Genomic DNA, 9,890 nt, shown 5'->3' on the forward strand with positions numbered 1-9,890 from the left:
ACTTGAGGCAGGGGGAGTAAGTAGGAGGCTATTACAATATTCTGGGAGGGGGGGGAAGAGATAGAGACAGAGACACACAGAGAGAGAGACACAGAGAGAGAGAGACAGAGACAGAGACAGAGAAACACTAACAACAAGGGAGATAAGAAAACCATTCCCATAGAAGATGCAAACCTGAATTAAGCCTTGGATTCTAAGCAATGAAGATGAGGAAAGAGAGATACTCATAGGTATGAGGGACAGAAGAACACAAAAGTGGAAGAAAGAATGCTGGATTCAGATAACAGGAAATATACCATTTTGATGGAATGTCAATCACATGAAGGAAAATGATACACAATGAGTCTGGAAAGGTAAGGTGGAGCCAGATCATAAATGAACGATTTATATTTTTTTAACTTTGAGACAATATGGAGCCAGTGAAGATCCATGAGCAGAGGAATGATGTGATCAGACCTGTTTCTTTAGGAAGATTTCTTTGCAGACAATGTGAGAAAAATTAAATGTGGCTTAGAAAATAGAGAAGAAACTTACTAATTAAGAAGAAAGTTGAGAGAACATTGGATATATACTAAGAGCCAGAAAATGTGATTTTGGAAGGGAACAAACAATATGGGAGTTAAAACCTGGCAATATAAATTATACTGAAAAAGAGGATTTCATTTTCTGCACTGCAGCTCAAGACACCAGGATAGCTTCTTGGCCAACAAAAGAGTGCACTTCATGAGACTTAGAAAATAAATATTTGCCAAGAGATTTGTCACCTGGATAAAAAGAGCTTTAACTTTCAATCTGTTGTGGAAGGAGAAAAATTTCCAAAAAAAACTTATAAAACTGCATATCATAGAGGGTAACAACAATGATCCAAAAGTTAGACTTTCCAGTTGAGGAACTGCCTGATAATTCACAGGAGAAAATAACAAGACTTGAAACTGATACTTAAGATTTGAAATGTCATCTATACCCTTTAAGCCTGCCCCATAAGCATTTTTTTTACAATAATGCAACAACCATTAAGATTCTATCATCTCCACCAGAACTCAGACTGCCAGAGTTTAATTCCTATCCAAATATCCTGGTTAGCTCAGCTCAACTTTGGGTTGGATGAGTTCTTCCACATCTCCCTTCAGCATAGTCTGTAACAGAGCCAGCTCTAAATTCCTTGATTACTCACAATGAGAAAATTCCAAATCTACTCTACAGACCTCCAGCTTTGCATGAAATTGTTTTACCTAATATTTTAAAACCAATTAATAATAGGTGAGATATGTTTGATACCTATGAACAAATCAGAGGTAAATTGAATTTGGAATTTAACACAAGGAAATTAAGAATAAATTTGGCTGCCAGAATATGAGTCGTATTCCACTAAAAGTATAAAATGGAAATATCTACTTCCTTAAAAGAAACACACACAATAGGAATAACAAATTAGCACTATATTTCAATAAAATATACACCTGCCTGGAAAATTATTAACCATTATATTATGTAATGACATTTCAATGAGTTAAAAAATAAAAGAAAAAACACAAGTAATATTATTATGACAATATAATTTATATAAAGTAGTCCCAAATCTTTACTTATACTGTCTCTTCCAAGGCTGGGATTGGCTTTCCTACCCAACCAAAGTCAATGCTGATAAATTGGGATGGTAACCCTGAGGTATGATCATACTGTTAGGGGTAAGCCTGAGGGAATCAAGGGGAAGATATACTTCTATTGTTATAAGATAACCCAAATCACATGCCACCTGATTTGGATTCCACCATTAAGTCCCTTTTATTTGTCTTTGTCTTTATCCTAAACCCTGCAACTGCTTTTGACAGCTTAAAGGCATAGTCCTGGGTAAGAGTGAAACACCCTAGGCATAGTTCCCTCCTCCCTTATCTTTCCCTTAAGTTAGTATTTCCCTAAATCAGTAAGCCTTGAAGCGGTATTTTGTATAAGAATTATGGCACAAGCCTGTATAGAGATCATAGGGCAAGTCTATCCCATGCAAGAGACCACCCTGTTCTGGGATGCTGACCCAGCAAGGTCCTCCACCCAGAACGCTGACCAAGCAGGGTCCCCCCTACACCCTTCACCCTGGCCTGTTCCATAACCCCAGCCTGTTCTGGGAACTCCACTCCCCCTTTGCCCTCCACCCTGTACCCTCCACCCTGTTCTGGGTGGGACCCCATCACATGGAGGGTCCTGGCCTTGTACCCTTGTGCCATGTTTCCAAATTAGCCCTGAGCTATAGATTCAACCAATGGCTGTTCTTGGCTTCTGTATGTCATTGCTTATGCTATCTCCCCTCCCCAATTGTGGTTTTTGCCTGTATAAGCATTGCCTGTATCCCAATTAAGGGCTGCCTGATTTGAGTGTATACTCCATGCAGTTGGAGAACTTGATCAGTAAATACACATCTAAATTTGTCTAAAACCCGGATCTCATCTCGCTCTTATTCTCTTCACAACACTATTAGCGATGGTATTTTCTGAGCCCCTGCCAGTGTGCTTCCCATTTACACAATTCAGAGGCAACAGCAACATCAACTCAAACATGAATCATTTGATAAATTAAGAAAGTTAAAGTATTAAAATCAATATATAACAATTTGCCCATAAATCTTGGTAACATTCTCCCAATACACATATTCTCTGTGGGGGAAAGTGGGCCACACTACAGAAACCTAAGAGACAAACAAGCTGAGAAATCCCGGTGCCCATGGAACTTCCAGCTGTATACTACAAGTCTGGATATTGGCAGTGTTTTTTTAAGAAAATGTCTTAATTAAGTGTCACTTGGTAATTTTCTAAGCCTTTCTGCTCTCCCCCTAAATAAAACTACCTAGTACTCTTCAGTCACTAACTCTGCATTAAGTTTTTAGTAAAACAGCAGCATTATTATTATACAGTGACAGAAAGATCTGTAACCCCCAGAGAACTGGAAATTCTCTGAACCTAAGGGGAGGGAGTGGTGTTGAGAAGTATCTCCTCTTGAACCAGAGAACAGCAGTAGAAAGCAACACAATCAAGACCCTTTGGGTTCCCCCCTTTTTCCTTCCCCCCAACAGAGGGCGATAGAGGGCAATACTGATGAACCCAACCAGCTCTTCAGCAAGAGGAATAGGCTTTCTGCAATTAGCTTCCAGCAGCTCCAGCACTTTCCTCCAATCAAAGCAACCCCTGAAGAGCCTGAAGCTTTAGTTGGCTCTCTGAGCCCTATGCTCATTTCAAACAGCAGGAGGCAGTGGAGGCTTTCAGCTTCTCTCCAGGCAGCTGCCAAGCGGTGGTCTCATTCTTCTGATCTCTGGCTACTCATTCTCTATTTTCATCTTGTCATTTCTAGCTTCTAATGCTTCACATCAAGGCCTCTTCATAAGTAGTGCTCCATCTTTAATGCTTGTTAAAAAAAAAAAAGCAAACCTCAAAGTCCACAGTTCTATCATTTATAACATGCACATATATATATATATGTATATATATATATACATGCATGCAATTTCTCTCTAGTTCTCAAACAGATCTACAATTCATTGCTCCCAATTCTATTCTGAAAACAATTATATGTAAATGAACTGATGGACAATAATGCCTTGTAGTCATTTTTACCACAGTGAATGCTTTCTGTTCAAAGGGGTTCTTTTAGTATATTCATCTGGCCATCCATTTTCTCACAGATGCTCAGAACTTTTTCAATCTTCTTTTCTTAAATGAATCATTTTTCTTCCGACTTTGGGCAATTAAAATATCTAGAATTGTAAGAAAAAGCACCTTGTATCTTTTCCTCCATAGTAGGTGCACAATAAATGTTTTTTGATTGGTTGACTTCCCAATTACAGATCACAAAACTAGCACAGAGATGAAGCATAATTATAAGAGGATACTTCAGCAATTTAGGTGAACCTTAGGAATCAAGCCTTAGAAAAATGTGCAGAATTGTCCATATAAAGTACAATGAATTTGCTTGATTTTGTTGGATTTTGCTAAAGAAAGAAATAGAATAAAATAAAAAACTCTGCAGTTCTGAAGACAGCATTTCATTAACAAGTATAGGAAAATATAGCAGATGATAGGTTAAATCTAACAATTATAAATAACAGTAAAAGTGAATTATTAAATACTCTAGTAAAAAGAAAATATTTGTTTAATCTGGACCACAGCAATATTTTCCCCAAAGGAATTGTATCTCTTTTTTAAATTATTTTTTGTTTTCAAGATTAACTTCCACAAGATTTTGAATTCCAAATTTTCTCCCCATCTCTCTCCTCCCCACACTCCAAGATGGCAGGCATTCTGATTACTTCTTTCCCCAACCTGCCCTTTCTTCTATCACTGACATGCCCCCCTTCTCTTATGCCCTTCCCTTCTATTTTCCTTTAGGGGAAGATAGGATTCTATACTCCATTCCTGTATATCTTATTTCAAAGTTGCATGTAAAAACAATTTTTTAGCATTCATTTTTAAAACTTTGAGTTCCACATTCTTTTCCTTCCTCCCTTCCCACCCACCCTCCCTGAGAAGGTAAGCAGTTCGATATAGGTTATACATGTGTCATACAGAACACTTCCATAATAGTTATGTTGTGAAATACTAACTATATTTCCCTCCATCCTATCCAGCTCCCCATTTATTCTATTCTCTCCTTTGAACCTGTTGCTCCTTAAAAGCATTTGCTTCTGATTATCCCTCCCCCCATTTGCCCTCTTTTCTTTCATCTCCTTCTCTCTTATCTCCTCCCCCCTACTTTCCTGTAGGAAGATAGATTTCCATACTCAATTGAATATGTATGTTATTCTCTCCCTAAGTGAAATCTGATGAGAGTAAAGTTCACTCATTCCCTCTCACCTCTCCCTTCTTCCCCTCCACTGTAAAAGCTTTTTCTTGTGTCTTTTATGAAAAATAATTTACCCCATTCTATCTCTCCCTTTCTCCCACCAGTACATTCCTCTCTCTCACCCCTTAATTTTGTTTCTTAGATATTATTCTTAGGGGCGGCCAGGTAGCATAGTGAGTAAGAGCACCATCTCCAGTGTTGGGATGACCTGGGGATCGAATCCTGGGCTCAGACACTTAGCACCCACCCAGAAATACCTGGCCGTGTAACCTTGAGCAAGTTACTTAACCCCAATTGCTTAGGAGTGGCCAGGTAGCTCAGTGAGTAAGAGCACCAGCTCCAGTGTCAGGATGACCTAGATCAAATCCAGGCTCAGATATTCAGCACCACACCCAGAAATAACTGGCCATGTAACCTTGAGCAAGTTACTTAATCCCGATTGCTTTAAAAAAAATAAAAATAAATAAATACCATTCCTTTATTTTCAACTCACCCTGTGCTTATTATCTATATGCATGTATATCCATATATATACATATATACATACACATATGTGTGTATGTGTGTTTGTGTGTATATACATTTCCTTCAACTACCCTAATACTGAGAAAGGTCTCATGAGTTGCATATAGCTTTCCATGTAGGAATGTAAACAGTTCAACTTTAATAAGTCCCTTATGATTTCTCTTTCCTATTCACCATTTCATGCTTCTCTTGAGTCTTGTATTTGAAAGTTAAATTTTCTATTCAGCTCTGTTCTTTCCATCAAGAATGCTTGGAAGTCCTCTATTTCACTGAGTGTCCTTTTGTTTCTCTGAAGGATTGTACTCAGTTTTGTGGGGTAGGCAATTCTTGGTTTTAATCCAAGCTCCTTTGACCTCTGTTATATCATAGTCCAAACCCTCCTATCTATTAATGTAGAAGCTACTAAATCTTGTATTATCCTACTTGTGTTTCCACAATACTTGAATTGTTCCTTTTTGACTACTTGCAATATTTTGTCGACCTGGGAACTCTGGAATTTGGCTACAATATTCCTAGGGGTTTTCCTTTTGGGATCTCTTTCAGGATGTGATGGTGGATTCTTTCCATTTCTATTTTACCCTCTGGTTCTAGAATATCAAGTCAGTTTTCTTTGATAATTTCTTGAAAGATGATTTTTTGATCATGGCTTTCAGGTAGTCTAATACTTTTCAAATTCTCTCTACTTGGGGTGGCTAGGTGGCATACTGAATAGAACACCAGCCCAGGAATCAGAAGGACCTGAGTTCAAATCCAGCCCCAGACACTTAACACTTACTAGCCATGTGACCTTGGGCAAGTCACTTAACCCCAATTGCCCTGTCTTCCCCCCTCCAAAAACCAAAAAAAATTCTCTCTCCTGGATCTATTTTCAAGGTCAGTTATTTTTCCAATGAGATATTTCACATTGTCTTCTATTTTTCTTTCTTTTGGTTTTGTTTTACAACTTCTTGATTTCTCATAGAGTCATTAGCTACCATTTTTTCAATTCTAATTTTTAAGAAATTATTTTCTTCAGTGAGCTTTGGACCTCCTTTTCCATTCAGCCAATTTTGCTTTTTAAGTCTTTCTTCTCCTCCTTGACTTTCTGGACCTCTTTTGCCATTTGGGTCAGTCTATTTTTTAGGATGTTATTTTCTTCAGTATTTTTTGGGTCTTCTTTAGCAAGTTCTTGACTCATTTTTCATGATTTTCTTGCATCACTCTCATTTCTCTTTTTTTTCCTTAGATTTTTCTTTTTGTTCTTTTTGGAGGGGTATGGTAGGGCAATTGGGTTAAGTGACTTGCCCAAGGTCACACGGATAGTTATTTTTTTTATTAAGTGTATGAGGCCAGAATTGAACTCAGTTCCTCCTGACTCTGGGGCCAGCGCTCTATTCACTGTGCCACCTAGCCACCCCAATTCTCATTTCTCTTCCCATCTTTTCCTCTATTTCCCTTACTTCATTTTCAAAATCCTTTTTGATCTCTTCCATGGCTTGAGACCAATTCACATTTTTCTTGGAGGCTTTGGATGTAGGAGCTTCAGCTTTGTTGCCTTCTCCTCAGTGTGTATTTTTATCTTTTTTGTCAACAAAGTAAGATTCAATAGTTTCATTGTTTTTCCTGCTGTTTGCTCATTTTTATCAGCCAATTATTTGATTTTTTAACTCTTTGTTAAGGTAGGACTTTGCTTCCAGTGTAGAGGGTATAGTGTCCTAAGTTTTAGGGGTTTTGTGTGGCTGTTTCCAGAGACATTTCTAGGGACCTGAAAATTTTCAGTTCTTCCAAGGTTGTATAATCAAAGGAGAAGTGTTTACTCCTCCCTGGTCTCCTAGTCTTTACCCTGGTTTGTGAATGACCACAAGTATTCTTTTCTTCCTTGAAACTATGAGCAGGATCCTCTCTCCATTGCTGCCACAAATTCCACCATGCCAGCACTCCTCCTCATCCCTGGATGGTCATCCAGGACTGTAAGCAAGATCCAGGCATAGGAAAAGCAAGAGACTCCTGCCTCAGCACCAACAAAGAGATCTCTGCAGTCCTACTCTAATCAGTCATGTTAAAATATCCCCACCATCTGTGGACTGAGAGCTCTGGAAGCAGCCCCTGCCACTGTGAATGCCATGGGACTGTGGCTGGACCATGCTCCTCCGTCACCTACGTCTGACAGACCTTTCCTATTTACCTTCTAAGTTGTCTTTAGCATTTGTGGGTTGAGAAGTCTGGAAACTGCCACAGCTGCCAGTGATTCAGTCCCCTGATGCCTCCTTTAGGTTTGCTAGGGCCTGGTCTGTGCCAGCATGGCCCACACTGGACTGTGTGACCCACACTGGACTGCGCATCTCTCTCAGACTGGTACAATAGACCTTTCCTGTCAACCTTCCAGGTTGAATTGGGCTAGAAAGTTGTTTCACTTTGTCATTTTGTGGGTTCTGCTGCTTTTGTTTAAAGTTATTTTTACATGTATTTGAAGGGTTTTGGGGGAGAGCTCAAGCAAGTTCCTGCTTTCACTCCACCATCTTGGCTCTATCCAGAAATTACATCTAATACAAAATCAATGAAAATGGAAGACTTCATGGGCTTTTACAATCAAGAAATGCATGTCCCAGAAAAAGTTGAATTCAAACCATTAAGTTTTAAGAAATATAGCAAAGAAGACAAAGAACAAGAATCTTACAAGATTAAATGTATATGCTTTAAATAATACATCCATTAAATTCAGAATTGGTTTCACATTTGCAAGATTAAATATTCAGGAATATATTAGTAGTAGGTGATCCTAATACTCCATGATGATGATGATGATAATGATGATGATGATGATGAAGATAACCAGTAAAGAAATGGCAGATTTTAAGTTAAATGTAGAAATTAGAATTAGCAGATATCTGGTAGGAATTAATTGGAAAAGACAGGAAGTGCAATTTTATTTCCAAGTATTCATGGAATTCATTAAAATTGGTCACATCCTGGACCCAAGGAAATACTTGGTAAATTCTAAGAGGGAGAAATATTACTTAAAATAATATTCTAAAACCATAATGTGAATTCAAGAGATATAAAAAAATAGCTTAATTAAAGATAGTTGGGTTAAAATAGAAAACAAGAAATGACAAAATGGTTAAAAGACATGGAATATATAAACTTTATATATAGAAAAATCTGAAACACAAAGTGACTATGAGAGGTAAAATAACTGTCCATATAAGAAAGAAAATAAAGAAATATTTTTGTAGCTAAAGATTTTTTTTTGCCTTTTTTTTTAGAGGGGGGAAGGCAGGGCAATTGGAGTTAAGTGACTTTCCCAAGGCCACATGGCTAGTAAGTATTAAATGTATGGGGTTGGATTTGAACTCAGGTCCTCCTGACTCACCTAACCACCCATGTAGCTAAAGATATTAAGAAAGCAATAAGTAAAAATGCAAAGGAAGATAGATTATAAAAAGATGACCAAAATAATCAACTGGAGAATGAAAACTTTGAATCGATAATAAAGGAAATCATTATTTTTAAATGTCAATAAAATTAAGGTCATTAGCAATATTAATTTTAAAGTGGAGAGAAAAACCTGTTTCATTTAACTTCTCTATTTACTATGATACAGCCATGGCCTCCAGAACAATATTTAAGTTTTTGCATTTATTATCATCTGTCCTTTCTCATTCAAGCATTGATTCTATGCTACTCAGCTTTGTTTATAGTCCAACTCTCATAGTCATACATTGCTGCTAGAAAAACCATAGCTTTGACTATACAGACTTGCATTGGTAAGGTGATATCCCTGCTTTTTAATATGTTGTTCAGATTCACTATAACTTTCCTTCCAGGGAGGAAACATCTTTTAATTTCATGACTGTAATTGCTGTCTACAGTGAGTTTTGAGACCAAGAATATAAAATTTGATACTGTTTCCATTTCTTCACCCTCTATTTGCCAGGAAATTATGGGACCAGTTGCCAAGATCTTAGGTTTTTTTTTTGTTAATCTTCAAGACAGCTTTAACACTTTCTTCTTTTGCCCTCATCAAGAAACGTTTTTTTATTTTTCACTTTCTGCCATTAGAGTGGTATTATCTACATATCTGAGATTGTTGATATTTCTCCTGGCAACCTTAACTCTGGCTCTTGATTCCTCCATCCTGGAATTTTGCATAATATGCTCTTCATATAAGTTAAATAAATAAGGTGACATTATACAGCCTCGTCATACTCCTTTTGTAATTTTTTTTACTAATTTTTTTTGAACCTAAATACACTATAAGAAAAGAGAAAGAAATATAAATTTAACTGCCAAAACTTAAACACAAGATAAGAAAAGAAAAAAAAAAGGCATTGCCATGTGCACAGCAGAATCTAAGAGGATTCAAAATATGCAGCAATATATTTACATTTCAAAAAAACCTATACAATAAATACTACACATTGTGTGTGTTCAGAGCTGTCCATCTTTTCTTTGCTTCCTTGTAAGTTTTCTTTTGTTCCCTGCTTTATTTCGTTCTTTTTCTCCCCCTCCCCAAAGGCTACAATTGAACATGGAAATATGGGGATGTACATATGTGT

The sequence above is a fragment of the Petaurus breviceps genome, unplaced genomic scaffold, assembly GCF_028583685.1.
Source record: "Petaurus breviceps papuanus isolate PSGF00001 unplaced genomic scaffold, PetGlider_PUasm1.0 91133, whole genome shotgun sequence".
Taxonomy (NCBI): domain Eukaryota; kingdom Metazoa; phylum Chordata; class Mammalia; order Diprotodontia; family Petauridae; genus Petaurus; species Petaurus breviceps.